The following is a 21,425-nucleotide window of genomic DNA, read 5'->3' on the forward strand; positions in this document are numbered from 1 at the left end:
CAAGAAATGTGACATCTTTAGCTTTTGTTCACTGTTGCCATCACTACTCCAGCCTGGGGTTCTCATCATGTCTTCTCACAAGACTTGGAGAATTAAGTGATTTCTAGCCAAGAAACAAAAGCAAAATCAATCCATTCGATTGAATGAGAACTGGTAACCAAATCAGGCACAACTCTAAGAGAAGACACTGAGGAAGAACCACACTAGGTTTAAGGAATTTCACCTGATGCACACACATTTATACTCTACCATGAACCACTCAAGCTGAAACATCAACACTGCTAGACTGACAGCTGGGCATTTTCAAACAGACTTTCTTTGGTTACTTTAAGAATAGGCTCAGTAACGTAGATGAATGGATCAAGAAGATGTGGTACTTTTATACATAATGGAATTCTATGCTGCCATCAAAAAGAATGGCATGGCCCCTTTCATAAGGAAATGGAAAGACTTTGAAAAAATCATATTAAGTGAAGCCAGACTCAAAGGAACATAGGCTCAATGGTTTCCCTCATTTGTAATATAATTAGTACACCTCTAGGACTCTCCTAGCAGAGGATTACAATAGCTCAAAACCTAGGCACATAAGGTCATATGTACATAAGGTCATGAGACTAAATGAAATGAACTCTAGGATATGGAAACAAGAGGTTTATCTTGTGTAATTGCTGTTCTTAATGTACTATGTTATTTCTCTTTTTTTGCCCTATGGTTAATCTCGTGTTGTTACTGTATCTGACTTTGTTATCTGGTATATTGTATCTATGTTTATTTATTTGAAATAGGGAAGAGGAGGGGGAAAACAAGATGATTGGAAGGGGATAGGGGAAGGAACTGGGGACAAAACATGAGAAGGGGTATCAATATGCGAGAAATAATGCACCTACTACCTGACAAATGTAACTGTAATCCTGCTATACATTACCCTGACAATTAAAAAAAAAAAAAAGAATAGGCACAGTAATAAGAAGTATGTGAAACCTTACATTTGAAGAGGGAAAAAAATAAAGTAATGTGAAGTTAAATACTAGGTACTAAGGCACCTATTCCTCTGGGTACAAAGGGCTCACATTCATAATCCTAGCTACTTTTAGGGATAAAGATAGAATAATTTTGGTTGGGGGGGGCTTTTAGCAAATCCCATATTGTTAGATAGTGCTATATATCTACAAACCTAGCTACTCAGAGCCATATGTAGGAAAGGATTTCAGTCCTACGCCAGCCCAAGCAAAAAGTAAGGGACCTTATCTGAAAAATAACAAAAACAGGGAGCTACCAACGCAAATCTTCACGTCTCAGAGCTGTTTTGCATATGAAAAATAATAATTGATTATATTTGTTCCAGATCTGTTTTATATGTGTTCTGGTTACACTGTGTTAAAATTCACTGTATCAGCAATCTAGGTGATCATTTCATGAGACTCAGGGAATGTGAAGGTGGCGCTGAAGGTGGTTATGGTAGCTTTTGTAGCATTTTGGGGTAATCTATCCCCAGAGATGTGATTATTCTCAAATGCCATGATGATTTACTTGAAATACTCCTGGTAGACCTTGAACCCAGTCTCAGAATGATTCCTGGGAAATGACATATTTTGATTTTTGAGTTAAATCAACACAAGTTAATATGTTTAATATTTTCAGATCAGAAGCTTACTTATTTTGGAGTCTAATGAGGTCCTTGGGACTGCTCAGACAGTGTGCTTGGGATAAATTCATTCTTCTGTGCTTTTCTGTAGCCACACGTACCTCAGGCCAAAGTAGATATGTTTCTTCTCATTAGATCTGAACCATGAAAGCTAAGATTGCATTCTATTCTGAAAAACTGCAACAGAATCACACTTATTCTTAGATGTGAAACTGGAAACCTGAGGCAGTATTGCAGAATTATGAAAAGATCAGTGTTTGATACAGTCTGGTAATAAAAGCATTATAGTTCCAAAAAAAAAAAAAAAAAAGGGTGTGGGGCACATCACATCAAGGGTAAAAGGCCTACCTCGTGGTCCAGTGCTCACTTCCTGGTTTTGGAAATCCAACCTGCCTGTCACCTCATTGGGAGGTTTGGCTGTCGTTTGTGATGTAAAATAAGGCTACCTCAAACCCACGGATTGGCCCCTCCGCCCTCTCTGACCACACCTACCTCCCTCTGTCCTGCCCACCTTTATGCTGATAGACTCCTGCATCTTACTTTAGCCCCTTGTACTTTCCCAATAAATTAGTTCTGCTGTGACAGTCTCCCTGGCGCATCTGTGTCTTCCCTCTGGAGAGGGAGAGTTGGGTGAAGATGGCCAGTCGGCCCTAACCTTTCTCGGTCTCGTCTTAGTTGGGGTGTTTTCTCTTTGTACCTCTTGCGGGTCAAGAGGCAAGAAGCGCTAAAAACCACGACAAACGGGGAGCTAGGATCATGACTTATGCACAAATACCTGTCTAACAAACATGAAGCCCTAAGTTCAAATTCCAGTACCACATAAAAAAGAAAATACCTATTTCCTTAGAGTTAAACCAAACTATCCAATACATACTAGAAGGTTATAAGGCCAAGGAGGATTATAATCTTGATCCTGCAATCACTAACAGCTACAGAAAAATATTAAAGCAGCCATTTTATTTAGTATACATCGTAGTCATTTCTAGAAGACAACACTGGTCAACACCTAGAAAGAATCAAAGCAGCAGAATGCTGACAGCTCACACCTATAATCTTTGCTACTCAGTAAGTAGGCTGAAAACTGAGAAGCCTGGTTCAAAGCCAGCCCAGGTAGGAAAGTCTGAGAAGCTCTTGTCTCCAATTAACCATCAGAAAACAGGAAGTGTCACTGTGGTTTAAAGTGGTTGAACCCTACTCTTGAGAAAAAAAAGCTCAAGGATAGCACCCAGTCCTGAGTTCAAGCCCCTTGACCAACCCTACACACATACACCCCAAAAAAGAAAAAAGTTTACTCCTTAAGTTGGTTGAGCCAACCAAAAATAGAAGTACTTTTGATTGCTGAGCTACAGCCATGATGTCATTTAAAACTGGATCAGGAAGAAACATGGTTATTTATACGCTATTCTGAATTCTATTTTTCTAATGCATTACCTTCAAAGGGACTGTCACATTGTCAATTGGGTTGCAAGATGAATAACCTAGCAATAATCTCTCAAAATTTCACAGAACAACAAAAAAGTACATAACTTTAACACAAACATTAACTTCTGTGAATCTGCTTATACCCTTGCACAATAATGCACTATAGAATTGTTCTTTATACCATTTTTTACAAGTGACTAGAAAAAAATCAAATGTTCATCAGAAGACTCCATACATTATAGAATATCATACAAGAGCATACTATTGACCTATACAACTCATTAGAACACAAAGTCTTTAATGTATTGAATGATTTAAAAAATGTAAGTTTTAGAAAAGCAAAATGTAAGTAATCTATAACAGGAAATCAACTGTACACAAGCATTTTTTTTTTGCCAGTCCTGGGGCTTGAACTCAGGACCTGGGAACTGTCCTTAGATACTACTACCCTGCCACTTGAGCCACCTCCTGCTTTTGCTGTGTTTGTGGTACAGAGGAATCAAACCCAGGACTTCATGCATGCTAGGCAAGCACTCTTAACACTAAGCCACGTACCCTGGCCCATACACAAGCATTACTGAATGTAATTCGCCACCAGGTAAGATTAGATGATAGAATAAGAGAAAATTTTAAATGTTTAAATCATGTGTACATGTTACATTTTGTAGAAATTACAAAGAGTAGTTTATAGTAGAAAATGTATACACAGCTGGGTGCGGTGGCTCACACCTATAATCCTAGTGACAAGAGGCTGAGATCTAAGGTTACGGTTTAAAGCCAGCCCAGGCACTTAAAAGTCCGTGAGACTCTTATCTCCAATAAATCACCAGAAAACTGGAATGGCACTATGGCTCAAAGGGCAGGGTGGCAGCCTTAAGCTGAAGAGCTCAGGGACAAGGTCCCACAACCAACAACAACAACAAAAAAATTGTGTCCATTTAATTGATAGGCTTTTCATTTGTTGATGACTTGAGCAAGATTAAAAAAAAACTCTTACATACAACTGTAACAGATTTAGATTCACTCATAAGAAAAACAAAAAGCACATTCCCTAGTATCTTTTATAAAAACACTTTAAAAAAAAAAAAATCATGTAGGGTCCAGAAGTTTGGCCTAGCATGCACAAAGCTCTGGGTTCGATTCCTTAGTAATACATACACAGAAAAACCCAGAAATAGTGCTGTGGTAGAGCACTAGCCTTGAGAAATCTCAGGGACAGTGCTCGTGCTCTCAGTTCAAGCCCCAGGACTGGCAAAAAAAAAAAAAAAATCATGTAGTCCATAATGCACCTACAATAAAAACATACAATGCTATCCTCATCCAAAAGCAACTGTACTGGCAACACGATTCCCAAAAGCACAATGTCTAATCCTTCCCCTCAAAATTCCAAAATTAAGTCACAGATCAGTTTACAATTCAAATAAATACCTAAAACTAGAAGAATCCTGATTTTTGAAACAATCTAGTACTTTCTAGAAGGTACTATCTTTTCAAATAGATTTCTTCAGTAAAGGAGCTTTCTTGACTCTGATCTGTCACCTTACAAAACTAGAACATGGCATAAATATTTCCAAAAGTCAGACTCCTAGTCTCCTGTTCACAAGCCAGACTCTGGCCAACACAGCTTCATAATGAATGGAAGGCAACAAGCAGCCCCAGAGTGTCCTGGTTCAGAACCTCACAACTTGAGATCAAAACAGAACCTAAATACCTTAGTCCATTTTCTGCTGCTACAACAAAATACCTCAGTCTAAGTAATTCATAAAGTTTTATTTGGCTCAAGGTTCCAGAGGCTGGGAGCCCAAGAGCAGGACAATACCAGCATCTGTCCAGAGCCTTCTTGCTGTATCACAATGCAGCAAATGGCATCATGGTGAAACATGGTATCAAGTGAGCATGCTACAGGTTTCTCATCATCATAGAAAGCCACTAATGTCATTGGTGTAGGGTCTCATCCTCAGTAGCTCACCTAATCCTAATTAACCTCCCAAAGGCTCCACCTACAAACATCATTGACATTGAATTTAGGGGTCAAATTTTCTTTTTGTTTTTATTGTTGGAATAATGTATAAAGGGTTTACAGTTACATTCATCAGGTGCATTACTTCTCACACACTGATACCCCTTCTTATAATTTTGTCCCATTTCCTTCCCTCCACCTTCTCCCAATCATCTTATTTTCTCCCCTTCCCTTTCCTATTTCAAATAAACAAATAAATGTATATACAATATACCAGGAGAGGTCAAATTTTCAACATAAGGAATCGAAGAAACACATTCAAACCATAGGAAAACCCTCTCTTCTTCAATCTTCCCCTTCTTAAACTCAGGAAGTCACAACCAAGTCCTTACTTGTCTGATTTCCCTCTTACAAACAGACTCTGCAAACAAGGCTGTCTGTTCTTAGGCACACCAAGTTTGCTAAATGAAGATTCTATTCAAGTTATACAATTTGTTCAGTCTCTATTAGTAACCTTAGAATAACATCTTAATGGCAGCATTTTTCTTTAAAGGCTCTGGTTTAGTCCCAGTTCTCATTTACACACCCTCTGCATCCCCTGCCATACCTCAGGATCTCAAATAATCACAGAGATGGTGCTAATCTTCCACCACTTAGTCATTCATTCATGATTCTATCAAATCACTAATACACAATTAGCTAAAAAGAATTTATCCAAACAAATGTTCCTTTGGCAATTTCAGAAATAGGTAAATGTTTAAGAAAATGACAGAATGAAACACTTTGGACACAAAGTTTAGCTTACAAATGCAGTTCAGGACCTGTGGCAACCCTTGCCAACAGGTAAGCTCAATGTTAATAGGTTAAAAATAGGTAATATACCATCATTTGCTCAGATCAGTTTACACTGAGAGACAGCATTTCTTTTTAACAAGCTACCTTCCTCAGAATGGGACCCCATGCCTGGTGAATAATGCATTTAATTTTTTAATTACTTTCTGAATCACTTTTAAGGCAGAAGAGATTCATGAACCTATAGTTGTATTTTACCGTACCTGCACTCCCTAAAATACACTCCCCCCCAAACAAAAAACAGAAATAGGAAAGGAAAACTGAAATTTGGTGTAGTGGTATACACCTGTACTCCCAGTACTAAGCAGTGTGAGGCAGGAGGATTACAAATTAGAGGTCATTCTGGACTACACAGTAAATTCCAGGCCAGATTAGGTTACAGAGCAGCGATCCCTTTTCAATAAATTTATTCTTTTCCCACTGTTAATAGGGATCTTCTAAAAAAACTAAAATAAAAAAAAGTAAATAACCAGTATCTCAGATGACCCAAGTGTTTACCTAACATGATGCTAAGAAACAGGAATAAAAACTTGAGGAAAATCAGATACCAAAGAGCAACCTTCACACTGTGCCTTCCCTTCATTGTATTTGGACTGCAGACTACAAAGTGGCCTCACTCCCAAGGGAGGGCTCATCTCTAACAAGTAATACTACTTACTACTGAACACCAGACTGTGACAGAAGGAAATGTGATAAGAGATGCAGACAGCAAGAACACACACTTTCTCACTAGTTAACTTCTGAAATTGCAGGACCTAGAATTTTTAATGCTACTTAATGCCATTTTTGTTAGAACATATATATATATATATTGCATACACTCCAATCTTGAGATGAAGCATTTGTCAAAAATGGAAAAGCTAAGGTCTAAATACACAAAAATCATCCCTAAAATGGGTAATATTCACAAGTTAAAATTCTGTCACCAGAATCTTACCCAGCAAGTTAAAATTTCCTAACCTAGCAAGTTAAAATTTCTTCAGTCATCCATACAGTGAACCTCGTATTATGCTACCTCTGACATTAATAAAAATATCCTATTACTAAAGATACTTGAAAGACTAAGATACTATTACCAGTCTCCACATTTGGAAAAGTGAAAGGACCTGAATCTTTTTTATAACTTTTTAATACATTGATTAATCATCTTTTAAGGTAGATTTTCTACAACAACCATATTTTTTCATAAAGATCTGTTCAACCCCATAATTCAGCCAATAATGGATAACTATGAATGACACAATACTAGGCATCACAGTGACTATTGTCACTATTGGCACCAGATGAATCAGCACTTGGAGAGATGCCTCCTTCACAGGAGAAGAAGGAATTGGAAAATACAACATCCACCTATTCGCTTACCCCAACAGTCCTTATAACCTACATTTGGAACACAAACCATTTCAAAGTTGAATAGGGGCTTTACCTACAGCTCAGTGGGATCACATGTGCTTAGCATGTGTACAGACCTGGGTTCAAGTTGCAGCTCCAAAAACACAGTAGAAAACAAAAGCTAAAGGGCTGGGAGTTTGGCCTAGTGGAAGAATGCTTGCCTAGCATGCACAAAGACCCAGTTCGATTGCTTGTTACCACATACATAGAAAAAAGGCAGACTTGATGCTGTGGCTCAAGTGGTAGAGCTTTAGCCTTGAGGAAGCCCAAGGGCAGTGCTCAGGGCCTGAGCGCAGGCCCAGGACTGGCAAAAAATTAATTAATAAAAAGCTAAGTAACCATATACACCTATAAGAAAGGAAGTGAACTCACATATATTGTCTCATGTGTAAATGGGCAACACAGCCATCATAGAAACACCATATATCTGGTTTTAAGGGAAGAAAACAAAGAGGTAAGAGGAGATATTCAAGTCAAAAGCTCAAAGCAAAATATAAATGCTCCTGTGTAATAGATAAACTTGAAAGCTTTATTAGTCTTCAACAAATAATAATAAGAGGATACATATACCACATTCAAAAAAGAATCAGCTTGGACCTCCTATATCACTTGAAATGCAAAACTGAACTCAAAATCAACCAAAGCCTAGTGCCAGTGGCTCACACCTATAATTCTAGCAACTCAGGAGTTTGGTATCTGAGGACAGTGGTTCAAAACCAGCCAAACAAGAGAGTCCATGAGACTCTTGTCTCCAATAACTCATTAAAAAATAATAATAATAAGCCAGAAGTAGAGCTGGCTCAAGGGGTAGAGCACTAGGTTTGAGCAAAATAGCTCAAGGACAGCAGCCAGAAGGCACTGAGTTCAAGCCCTAGAATTGGTACAAAAAAGAAGGATCAAAGACCTCAATATAATACTTAAATTATAAAATCTCTTAGAAAAAAATATAGGAGTAAATCCTCACTATGCTGAACTTGGCAATGATTAAAATGATACTGTAAGTACAAGATAACACAATTTCTGTGCAAGAAAATTCACCAAGAAAGACAATCTTTGGAGTAGGCAAAAATTTTTTTCAAATAACATCTGATAAGCAGAATATCTAGATTATATTTTCTTAAAAAATCAACAACAATTTAGTTTTAAAATGAGGAAAGGTAGCTGGTCACTGGTGGCTCATGACTGTAATCCTAGCTGCTCAGGAGGCTGAGATCTGAGAAGCACACTTCAAAACCAATCAGGCAGGATTAACAACCAAAATTAAACTGATAAATCATCTGAAACAGAAGCTATGGCACTAGACTTGAACATAAAAGCTCAGAGACAGTACCAAGGTCAAGCCCCAGGACCAACACAAAATTAATTACTTAAAAATAGGCAAAAGATAATATTGATTATGTTTTAAATCTAAGTGCCAGTGATTATATATAGAGATTCCCTTCTTGAATACTTTGTTTGTTAAACACGTCATTTGAAACATGATGCAAAAATCAATGTTAATAAATTCTTTAATGAAAAAAAAACAGGCAAAAGAAGCCGAGCATGGTAGCTCATGCCTGTAATCCTACAACTAAGGCATCTGAGATCTGAGGACCATGGTTCAAAGCCAGCTCGGGCACAAAAGGACCTGAGACTCTGATCTCCAATTGATCACTAGAAAACGGAAAGTGGGGTTATGGCTCAAAGGTAGCCTTGAGCTGAAGAGCTCAAGGACAGCACCCAGGCCCAGGAGTAGGGTTGTAGCCTTGAGCTGAAGAGCTCAGGGACAGCGCCGGGCCAGAGTTCAAGCCCCACCCCCCCCAAAAAATAGGCAAAATACTTAAATAAGTATCTCTCTAAAGAAATACAAATGAGGGGGCCGGGAGTTTGGCCTAGTGGTTAAAGTGCTTGCCTAGCATGCATGAAGACCTGGGTTCGATTCCTCGGTACCACATACATAGAAAAAGGCCGGAAGTGGTGCTGAGGCTCAAGTGGTAGAGCTCTAGCCTTGAGAAAGTCCAAGGACAGTGCTCAGGCCCTGAGCTCAAGCCCAGGACTGGCAAAAAAAAATAAAAATAAAAATAAAAAAAATAAGAAATACAAATGAGGGGCCGGGAGTTTGGCCTAGTGGTAGAGTGCTTGCCAGCATGCATGAAGGCCCAGGTTCAATTCCTCAGTACCACATACAAAAAGAAATGCTGGAAGCGGTGCTAAGGCTCAAGTGGTAGAGCTCTAGCCTTGAGAAAGCCCAAGGACAGTGCTCAGGCCCTGAGCTCAACCCTAGGACTGGCAAAAAAAAAAAAAAAAGAAAGAAAGAAATACAAATGGCCAGGAATGAAAAAATTTTCAGCACCTTAGTTATTAGAAAAATGAAAATCAAAAACAAAATGAGATACCAGTTCACATGTATTATGATACAATATAAATATTTCTAAATACAAAAATTAGTAAATGTTGGTTAGAATGCTGAGAAAGTGGAATTCTCATACTGTGTCAATGGAAATGTAAAATACTACAGCACCTATAAAAACCTTTTCATCAATGCTATAAAAGCGAAACAGGTAACAGACAGGAGTGCCACTCCAAAACAAATGAAAAAACTCGTATCAACAAATGAAAAGACCAACATTCACTGAATCATTATTCACAATAGCCAAAAAGTAAAAACCAGCTAAACTGCATCAATAATTAATAAACAAAATATACAAAATATGATTTTATTATTAATATAAAGAAATGGTGAAAAGTTGGGTGCTGGTGATTAATGTCTGTAACCCTAGCTACTCAGAAGGCTGATATCTGAAGATCCCAGAAAGATAAGTCTGAGAGACTCTTACCTCCGATTGCTGGTTAAGAAAAAAGGCAGAAGTACATGTATAGCTCAAGTGGTATAACACAAATGTTGAGTACAAAAAGCCAAGTAACAGTGGTAGAGCCCTTATTAATTCAGCCCTTATTAATTTAAGCCCTGGTGCTAAACAAAAGAAAAGGGGATGGGAGAGAATAGTGTTCTGACATATAGTCTGACATGGATGCACCCTAAAAACATTATGCTAAGGGGCTGAGACTTTGGCCTATTGGTATAGTGCTTGCCTAGCATGCACAAAGACCCGGGTTCAATTCCTCAGTATCACATACATAGAAAAAAAAGCCGGAGATGGTGCTGAGGCTCAAGTGGTAGAGCTCTAGCCTTGAGAAAGTCCAAGGACAGTGCTCAGGCCCTGAGGTCAAGCCCCAGACTGGCAAAAAAAAATAAAAAACAAAAAACAAAAAACATTATGCTAAGTAAAACACACTAGTAAACAAAAAGATGAATAGTATATGCTCCCCCCCTCAAATAAAGTATCTAGAGGAGGCAAAAGCATGGAGACAGACATAGACAGAAGCTACCAAGGATGGGGGAGGGAGGAATAAAGAGGTACTGCTAAATAGAATAAAGTTCATACCTGAGATAAAGTAGATGACAGTGATTGTTATGAATAGCATGTATTGTAAAATGGCTACAGCGGCATGCTAAATTTTAAAACTGCATACAACTCAAGATTTAAGAAAGTTCTAGCCTGATGTTAGTGGCTCATACCCATAATTCTAGCTACTCAGGAGGCTGAGATCTGAGGATCACAGTTCAAAGCCAGCCTGGGCATGAAAGTTCTTGAGACTCTTCTCTCCAATTAACCACCAGAAAACTGGAAATAACACTGGGGCTTAAAGTGGTCGAGGGCTAGCCTTGAGCTAAAGAGCTCAGAGACAGAGCTCAGGCCCAGAGTTCAAGCCCCAAAACAGACCAAAAAAAAAAGAAAAAAAACAAGAAAGTAAGTTCCATCAGTTCTTCAGTGGCCTGCATTATCTGAAAGTAGATCTTTGTTTTTAATCAGTATATGATTGTTTTTGTTTTTAATTAGTGTAATTACATGAAGAAAGGAGTTTCATTGTGACAAATCCATCTGTATATATCAATTAATGTTTTGTTTTACTTTTTCAGTACTGGAGAGTGAATCCAGCCAGAGCCTCTTGAGTTTTGCCTGCAGCTCCAATGACAGATTTCTGTAGACCCAGTCTACAGTGACTGGGGTCATCATTTATTTGTACTTCTTAACATTACTCCTATCAGATGGGGTCCTTGGGAACAGACTTCTCCCAAAGCAGCCTACTAACTTTTTGTTAAGGAGGAACACCTTGAGCTAAGAGAAAAGGAAGAGAAAGTAGGAAAGAAAGAAGGGAGAAAGGAGTAGGAAGGAGCAAATGTAGCTGAAGATCTGAAAGCTAAGAGCTGCTGCTCTGCAGCTGTGTGATCATGGATTATTCACCTCTTCTAAGCCTCAGCTTCCTCTCACTATATAAAGAAAAATGCACCTGCCTTTAAATGTTGCTATAAAAATTGGCTCAAGAATACCTTTAACACCCAGGCAAATGACCAATGATAAGTATTCAGTCCTCTATTGGCTGTTGCTACAGTGACAATATATCCTTGTGCTCCCCTTGAGCCTAGCAGAAGCTCAGTAGAACACAGCTTGGCTGGAGTGCACCATGACTTACTGGAACTTAAGTTTTAAGCCAACAGCACCACTAGGAGACTTGGGAGGAGTGGTTTTAATGCGGTTCAACTTCTCTTTGAAAGACTGGTTGATTGTTCCTAGAACTAACCCAGCTACTCTTCATTAGGAAGGGAACTGCTATACAATTCATTCTCTCTATACAACAGGCCTCTGTTAGCATGTCTGAGCAACCGTTCATAACAGAGCTGGCATCTACCCACAGGAAAGACACAATCTGTGAAGACAATTAGCTGGAAGGTAGTCCAGAGGCTGCTCTAAACTTTAGCGGCCTCAGACATACTTGAAGGAACATTTCCAAAATTTAGATTAAATTTACAGATACCTCAGCCCCACCCACAGACATTATTAATACCAAATATTTTATGCCGAGTCCTAGTACACAACTGTTTAAAAAGTAATTGAAGATAGGCCACAAAAATGTGATAAGAAGCTGGGCTCAGTGGCTCATGCCTATAATCCTACTTACTCAGGAGGCTGAGATCTGAGGATCGAGGTTCAAAACCAGCCCAGGTACTAAAGACCATGAAACTCTTTTTTTTTTTTTTTTTTTTTTTTGCCAGTCCTGGGCTTGAGCTCAGGGCCTAAGCACTGTCCTTGGACTTTCTCAAGGCTAGAGCTCTACCACTGAGCCTCAGCACCACTTCCGGCTTTTTTCTATGTATGTGGTGCCAAGGAATTGAACCCGGGTCTTTGTGCATGCTAGGCAGGCACTCTACCACTAGGCCAAACTCCCAGCCCGACCATGAAACTCTTTATCTCCAATTAATCGCTAGAAAAAAAAAAAAAACAGAAGTGACACTGTGGCTCCAGGGATATGGTGGTAATCTTGAGCTGAAGAGCTCAGGGACAGTGCCCAGGCCCAGAGTTCAAGCCCAGAACCAAACGAAAGAAAGAAAGAAAGAAAGAGAGAGAGAGAGAGAGGGGGGGGGGAGAGAAAGAAAGAGGGAGAGAAAGAAAGAGAGAAAGAGAGATAAGATCACATTCTAATGTGGACAAGCACCCTAGCCTGTTCCACAAGCAAAGGCTGCATTTTCTTACACGCCTACTTAGAAATGTAATGGCGTTGGCAATGCAAGAAAATAAAAGACATCACATTAATGTAATGACTAATACAAGTTTCACACTGTATCTTCAGGGAAAAAAAAAAACTTTGTGTTTTTGTTTTGTTTTATTTTATTTTGATTTGGTTTGGATGATGTGTTTTTTTTTTGCCAGTCCTGGGGTTTGAACTCAGGGACTGGGCACTGTACCTGAACTTTTCTACTCAAGGCTAGCACTCTACCATTTAAGCCACAGTTCCTACTTTCAGCTTCTCAGTGGCCACTTAGAAATAAGAGTGTCATGGAAAGTACATTAAGAAATACAACAAGGGTTCGGGAGTTTGTCCTAGTGGTAGAGTGCTTGCCTAGCATGTACAAAGACCCAAGTTCAATTCCTTGTTATCACATACATAGAAAAGTCGGAAGTGGTGCCACTTGAGCTACAGCTCAAATGTTAGAGCACTAGCCTTGAAGAAGGTCCAAGGACAGGGCCTAAGCCCTGAGTTCCAGGACTGGCAAAAAAAAATACCACCAGGGCTAGGGATACCTCAGTGGTAGAACACGTGCCTTTTACCCATTAGGCAAAAAAAGGAGAGAAGGAAAAGAAAAGAGAGAGAGAGAGAGAGAGCACGAGCGAGAGCGTGCACAGGCAGGCAGGCAAGCAGGCAAGCAAAGAAAGAAAAGAGAAAGGGAGGAAGGAAGGAGAAAAACTAATGTTCAGAGGATTAAATGTGGATATCCTGGCCGGGAGTTTGGCCTAGTGGTAGAGTGCTTGCCTAGCATGCACAAAGACCTGGGTTCAATTCCTCAGTACCACATACATAGAAAAAAAGCCGGAAATGGTACTGAGGCTCAAGTGGTAGAGCTCTAGACTTGAGAAAGTCCAAGGACAGTGCTTAGGCCCTGAGCTCAAGCCGAGGACTGACAAAAATAAATAAATAAATAAATAAATAAATAAATAAATAAATGTGGATATCCTCCTCCCATTTCTCAACTTTCCATATTATTGCAGAATTATAGCAATAAGACTATAAATACATTTAATCAATTCTGCCTGGAGAGCTACTAGAAGAAGTCAGAGAAAGGTAGAAAGTACAAACACTGACCTCAGCTATGTGATGACATACTCATCCCAAGTATCATGGTAACAGATAATCATGAGGTTAGTTCTACTCCCCCCTCCACCCCCCCATCCCCATAAGAGGTATTTTGGTAGATAGATTTGAATATAAAGCCCAGAATTCACGTTCTTAAAAAGCAAATATATATAAAAGAAAGGAGGAAATCTGGTTTGGCAGCTATTCACGTGGCAAAAAGATCAGAAGACTTCATGAACCACAACCTCAATAAAGCCATCAAAATTATGTAGCTAAGAGATAGTGCAGTCCACATGAAAAGCATATTACGCTAGGAGACAGAGGCCCTGTGCTCCTAGCTCCGTCAGGACTGAATTCATCTGTAGAGCTTGGTTTCACATCTACAAACTGACCCACTCTCCCCTGCCTACCTCCCAGGACCTAAAAGCTAAGAAAGAGGATTATGACTACAAAAGTCCTTAAAAACCATTTTTATTTGTTAATTCTGCCTAATATTATAAAGACATTCACTAAAGTTTCAATGAAAAGGGGGCACGTTTTTAGGATACTTTCCAAATGAGTAAGTTAGGTGTGCCTCCCAGGCGTCTGAGATTAGAGGTCATGCCTTTCCTCTTATTGGCATGGCTCGAACTTTTAAGAGGACCTATTCATCTGGTACTTAGCTGATTCTAAACTTAAGCTTGTAAAAATGAAGCTGTCACTGAGAGTGCTAATATAAAATGGAAAATTCTTAACCTTTGGGGTACTTAAGAATCATATGAGGCCAGATGCAGTGGCTCACGTCTGTAATCCTAGCTACTCAGGAGGCTGAGACCTGAGGATCTCAGTTCAAAGCAAGCCTGGACATGAAAGACTGAGAGACTCTTATCTCCAATAAATCTCTGGAAAACTGGAAGTGGGGCTGTGGCTCCAGAGGTAGGGCAGTAGCCCTGAGCTGAAGAGCTCAGGAACAGTGGCCAGGCCCAGAGTTCAAGCTACAAGACCCACAAAAAAGGAAAAAAAGAAAAAAGAACCACTGTTAAAAATTGTGGCCATGGGGCCGGGAGTTTGGTCTAGTGGTTAAAGTGCTTGCCTAGCATGCATGAAGACCCGGGTTCGATTCCCCGGTACCACATACATAGAAAAAAGCCGGAAGTGGTGCTGAGGCTCAGGTGGTAGAGCTCTAGCCTTGAAAAAGTCCAAGGACAGTGCTCAGGCCCTGAGCTCAAGCCCAGGACTGGCAAAAAAAAAAAAAACTGTGGCCACTCAGATCCTATACAGACTTAACTGAGCAACATCTCTAGATGAAAGAAGTGTAATAAATAAGGTTAAACTACATTTTCAAGCTTCTAAAGTTATTCTAGTGACTGGCTTACTGTAACTCCCACAACTGTTATTAATGCTAATCTTACCATGTCCTACCCACTTAATAATTTGGCCTTCCTAGCATGCTACACATATTATCCCATTTAATCCTGACAATGCTATAAAAAGGTGCTTCTGTCAGCACTCCACTCCACTCATCCCTATATTTTTTATAGATGAAGACACTAAAATAGGAAGAGTAACTGGCTAAAAATCACAGCACTAGTATGTGGCAGGGATAGAATGCCCAACAAAGTGTGAAACCACTGATAAGGTTTCCTGAACTAGCAGTATATTCCAGTCACGTTTTTTTAATATACTGTTTTGTTTCATATAGTGCATTTTTAAAACACTTTAAAAGTAGACATAAAGAAAACATCGTACGCTAGAAGGTGGCCTGGAGGGTAGCTCAGTAGTAGAGATTCATGAGGCCCAGGGTTCCTTTCCCAACACCAACACTAACATGAAACAAATAACACAGGACAAGGACCTAAGGCTGTCTGAATACTTCCAATAGAACCAGCATAAAGCTGAGCTAAGGTCACCTTCCCTCCCAGACTCTGAGCACCTCTAGTACAGAGAACACGTATGTCTTCTGAACTGTACCACTTGGTATCTGGAGCCCAACTCAAAAAGGATTCAGTAAAGAATGTACCCAATAAATTCAGAGAAGGCCTGATGACTGTCCTGCAGGAAATGAAAGTTATGTGGAAAGAGATATATGTATGGGTGGCTCTCATCTGTAATCCTAGTTACTCAGAAAATTGAGACTTGAGGATCATAATTCAAAGTCAGCCCAAACAAGAAAGTCTCTGAGACACTGATTTCCAATTAACTATCAAAAAAAAAAGGGGGTGGAAATGGAGTTGTGGCTTAAGTAGTAAAGTACTAGCCTTGAGCCAAAAAAAAAAAAAGGCAAAGAGATAGTGTGCCCAGACTCTGAGTTCAAGCTCCAGAACAGGTGTTCACACACACACAATTCATGCTGCTTCCAGAGAGTAATGAATGTCAACAGGTTAAAAGGGAAGGAGCCAGGAGCAGAGGTTCACACCTGTAATCCTAGCTACTCAGGAGGCTGAGATCTGAGGATCGAGGCTCAAAGTCAGTCCCAGCACAAAAATCAGTGACACGCTTATCTTCAATTAACCATCAGAAAACTGGAAGTGGTACTGTGGCTCAAGAAGTAGAGCACTAGCCTTGAGCTGAAGAAGTCAGGGACAATGCCCAGATCCAGAGTTCAGGCCCCAACACCTACTGACAAAAAAAAACAAGGGGGGGGGGACGCTAGATTTTGATAATCTAAAACATGTCTGACAATGAAGGTCCACCCAGGAACAGAAAACAATTTAAGCTGTGACAAAAGGTAAGATGACAGACTACAGAACTTCTGAAAGGTCTTCCAAGACTTAAATCCTGTTTATACTTCTTCTTTCACACAATCAACACTTTCTACTACTTATACAAATCACTTGTAAACAACAGAAGATAACATGATGTATCCTACACACTTCCTGGGCCCTCAAAGATCTTGAGAAGAATAAAATACCCAGGAGTGAAGCTGAGCCAAGAGGAAGATGATGTATGCAACAGGAAATAGCAAGGAGCGAGACTTCCAGGCCAGAAACAAGAAGGAACAAGACAGAAGTTAACAAAGATGCAATAAAAGAATCTCTACCATTTGAACTAGACTGTTGGGGCTCCAAAAGGACAGGTAAGTACAAGACAGCAGCCCTAAGAATCAGGGGAGGAAAATCATTTCATGTAGCAGTAATGGTCTGCACCTACAAGGAACAGGGAAACCCCAAGATGGTGAGAAACAGCTGAAAGCAAACAGTAATTCTGGAACTTTAGAAGCTAGCTCATCTGAGATACACACTTTATGGATGCCATCATGCTGGCACTCAGTAAAGAAGGCTTCGTTCATTTTTTCCTTTACTACATTTTACAAATTAAAAATTGTGTCATCATCCAGCCATTGTGGTCAACACCTGTCTTAGGAGGCTAAGGCAGGAGGATCAAGAGTTGGAGGTCAGCCTACTCTACATGGCAAAACCCTTTCTCAAAATAAAATAATAAAAATAAAATAATTTGGGCCTGGAGTGTGGCCTAGGGGTAGGGTGCTCACCTAGCATGCACAAAGCACTGGGTTCAATTCCTCAGTACTACATACACAGAAAAGCCAAAACTGGCACTGTGGCTCAGGTGGTAGAGTGCTAGTTTTGAGAAAGCTCAAGGACAGTTCTCAGGCCCTGAGTTCAAGCACCATGATTGGCAAAATAAATAAACAAAATAATTTGTGTCTGAATGATTTCTTTCTCATTTTTTTTTATTTTTAAGACTAATAGGCCCTTCTTTTCAAGACTCTTAAATGATTGTGTTTTTTGTTTTTTTTCAAGAAACTTCATTTTTTATTAAAGAATTTATCATTGAGTTTTACATCATATTTCAAATGATGTTTAACAAATATTCAAGAAGGGAATCTCTATATACAATCACTGGCATTTAGATTTTAGAACATAATTAAAATTAGGCTAAGGGTTTGCATGTCATAGATACATAGTAATCTATGTACTAAAACATTATGTCGTAAATAAATTATTTTTAAACACGTGTTTTTTGACAGCCCACTACTTAATTTGACATCTAGACTTGCAGTTATCACAACTGACAAGCTATTAAAACTCAGCTCTGAGCCTAATACCCTAAATAGTTACATTTCCAATAGTGCTACAAAATAACAACTGATTTTTAAGTAGATGCCTAAGAATGGGAATCTCAAACAAATCTCAAGCCCAAAAAATGATTTCACAGCTAACTTCTAAGTCATGACACTGAGCTACTCTCAAGAAAAGAGAATTAACAAAACACTAAAGGTAAAATAAATAAATAAATCCAAACAAAATATAAACATCTGAATAATAAACTTAGTGTTCTTCTGGCCATTTTCTCCCCACCTATGTACACTATTTTAAGGATAAAACCTTGCTCTATAAAAAGCAAAATCCCACCAGCTGAACTACACTTAAAAGACAGTCTATCTCAGTAATCACTGGAGCCTTAACACACCCATGCTTCTGATTTTTGCTTGCTATTGGTACCAAAAACATGCTTACCTCTTTTACATGAAAAAAAAAAAAACACCCCCCAAAAAACCTTGAATCTATGAGTTAATTCAAAAACTTGACACACTTAGATCTGGAATTTCAGTTCTAATGCAAACTGTGACATATATTTGATAGAAGCTTTTGGTAAGTCTGCCACATCAGTTATAACATGGAGATACAGTATTTGACACACCACCAAGGAAGTCTCATCAAAGGAGTTTTTAGCCTGTAGCTAAAGGGAATTAAAAGCTATAGCTGAAAACTTCTTGATAAAAATGTGTAAAACTTTAGGCGGCTGAGGGCATATTTTTAGTAATAGAGAATTTGCCTAGTATGTGTGAGGTCTTGGGTTGGATTCCCAACAATGAAATGAATTGAAAATTTATAAAGATCTAAACTAATAATAAACAATAAGTCAGATTTGAGTGACCAAGTAAGTGCCATCAGGCAATTTTCCAAAGATGAATAAGCAAACAACTCATCAAATTTTAAATCGTTTTTAGCAAGGGGGAAAGCCAAATAATATTCAGTACTCTGGGTACTGTGTTATTTTCCTTATCGCTATGGTGTCCGCGTCAATGTTACTCTTCTCACACTGCCTACATGAGCAAATGGAACCCTCTGTCTAGGATGCCTCAAACACAGAGCTCAGAAATAATAATAATAATAATAATAATAATAATAATAATAATAATAATAATAAACAATAATAAAGCAATTTCTAAGGCCAATGTTGATACCGGACGGTGGCACCTGAAAATGGTGCAAGGTACATGGCATCATGCAACTATTTGTCGCTCCTGACTCCTCGTCACTGCCTCCCAAAGGATTAGAGAATGAATGCTAAACTCTCAGTGCCACATCTACAAATTAAAGGATCGTATTTAAAGAACTCACAGGTTCTACAAAAAGGTCAGTCTTTAATAAACGAGCCCCTACTATCCAGAAATTCACCCGGATGCAACACTACATGCTTTTAGGCTCCACCTAATGATTGTTTTTTTTTTAATTTTAAAAATAAACGCAACTATTTAAAAAAAAAAACATTATGTAATAAGTTAGAGTCTGGAAAACCCCACACTCATCCGAGCAGCTAAGAAAAGGAAAAGCGAAGATTGGGTTAAGCTCCATTGTGCCCGACCAGACTAACGTGCAAGATCACACACTCATCTTCGCCCGAGCGTCTCTGCCGGCCCCGAAGAACAACAAAGGCAAGTTGAGGAGGCTGCACGGGCTTCACCCGGCACCGATCCGCCTCCCCGGCTTCGGGAAGGGGCCGCCGGCCCCCCAGCACCCCCGCGACCCCGCGCACCCCGCCGGGCCGGCGGCTCCACTCCGAGCGGCTGGCCCAGGCTTTGTCTGGCCGGGCCGGGCGCCCCGGCCGCCCGCCGCCCGACTCCCCGGCACCCCTTCGCTCCGGATCCGTCTCCACACCCATCACTCGCCCAGTACTAGTTGTGGCGGGGCTCCTCGCGGCCCCCTCCCCGGCGAGCCGGACTCTCCTCCGACGCCGCCCGGGCGTCGCTCGCCTCTCCCCCTCGGAGGGGAGGCTCGGTCTGGAGGGGGCCCGCCCGGGGTGGGGTCTGAGAGAGGGGCACACAAAGCCCGGCGGGGTGACCCCCGCCGCCCGTCCCCTCCCTCCACGGTGCAGCCACCGGACGAGCCACCGTCGCCACCCGCTCCGCGCCCCGCTTCCACCTCAGGGCCGCCCCCTCCCCCCAAAAGTGCGCCCCGGAGCCCGTGACAGCGCTGGACCTCGCCCCCGCCCGGACCCCGCGCTCGCCGCCGCGGGGGAAGGGGGAAGAGTCTCGAGGGGTCTAGGCTTTAAGACCTCCGGGTCCCCACCCGGTACTTACAGCCCCATTAGTCACTACAGTTGCCGCTGCGGACCGGACAGCCGCCGCCTTCTCCTCCACCCCAATGAGGTTAAGTGCTTGGTGCGGGGATTAAAAAAAAAAAAAAAAAAAAAAAGGCGAGCAGCCGACTACGCCTGCGCACTGCGAGCTCCCTTATTCCCCTTACCGCCATCGACCCCGCTAGACCATAGAGAGAGAATGTAAGCCGAGCCCAGAGAGGCGGCTGCCTCTCTATGGTGACGCTCCGCGCAGGCGCCGACGCGCGAGCGTCGGCTGGGGGAGCCGGCTGCCGGCGGCGCTTTGCCTCCATGTGGGAGCCTTTAGCTGGCCCTCACGGGGATCCGTAGGGTTTAAAAAAAAAGTTCTTTAAGGAAGGGGTACAGGGTGTCATCAGGTCCCTGAGGGAGCTGTGTCAAAACTCGAGCTAGACCAGGAGCGCGCGAGCCACAGCACACGGCGCCAGAAAGCGGGGTACCGCGGCGGACAGCTAGGGCGGCGGAGGGAGAGCGTGGACGGAGCCGGCCGGCCGGAACTTCCTCCAGTGGGGTGGGAGCGGGGTATCTGATACCTGAGGGAAACAGTTCCACTTCTGGGTTACGGCGTCCGCGCTCCAGCCGGCGATTTTGACAGGAAATTGTGCGGCGCGGCTTTCCGTAGCCGGCCGGGCGGCAATCGCCCCCGCCCCTGACCGTGCGCGCCGGCGCGGACTCCGGCGCCGGAAGCACGCGGCCTCTGCGGCCCTGCGCCGTCCGGGCAGCGGAGCCCCTTGCGCGCCGGTGGGGGCTTCGGCAGCTCGGAGCGTTCTTCAGTCGCGGGCGACGCTGCCTTCCCTCCCCACCCCTCACTTCCCCGCCCTCGGGCTCCCACCCTGGGGCTCGGGAGAGCGCGGCTCGAAGCCCGGAAAGCGGTGCGGACCGCAAGACACAGTCGCCCCGCGTCGATTGCGCACGCTCGCTCGCGGGTAACTGGACCCGGGACGCTTTCGTGGGGGAAGCGTGCACGGCGCCGCGACAATCGCCGAGGGCTAGGTTGGCTGGTTCCCCCGGGACTCTCGGGCGCTGAGCCGCGCGCTGCTGGATGTGCAAGCGGGGGGGTGGAGCTGGGGCTGCCCGGGGTTGGGGGAGGGAGGGCGGTGCGGTGATTCCATTTAATCCTCAAGGATCGCGGCCCGGGGCGGA

At 41.8% G+C, this 21,425-nt stretch overlaps 1 protein-coding gene across 1 annotated transcript in view; it reads right to left on the minus strand.

Annotated features, from left to right (window-relative positions):
- The window catches only part of Clasp1 (cytoplasmic linker associated protein 1), a 237,997-nt gene extending 217,665 nt beyond the window's left edge, over positions 1-20,332 (minus strand). The window contains exon 1 of the mRNA XM_090342974.1: positions 20,248-20,332. The gene's annotated coding sequence lies outside the window, so the exon portion shown is untranslated. The remainder of the gene's footprint in view (positions 1-20,247) is intronic.
- Positions 20,333-21,425: the final 1,093 nt, after the last annotated feature.

The sequence above is a fragment of the Megascapheus bottae genome, chromosome 12 (assembly GCF_031878675.1).
Source record: "Megascapheus bottae isolate mThoBot1 chromosome 12, mThoBot2.hap1, whole genome shotgun sequence".
Taxonomy (NCBI): domain Eukaryota; kingdom Metazoa; phylum Chordata; class Mammalia; order Rodentia; family Geomyidae; genus Megascapheus; species Megascapheus bottae.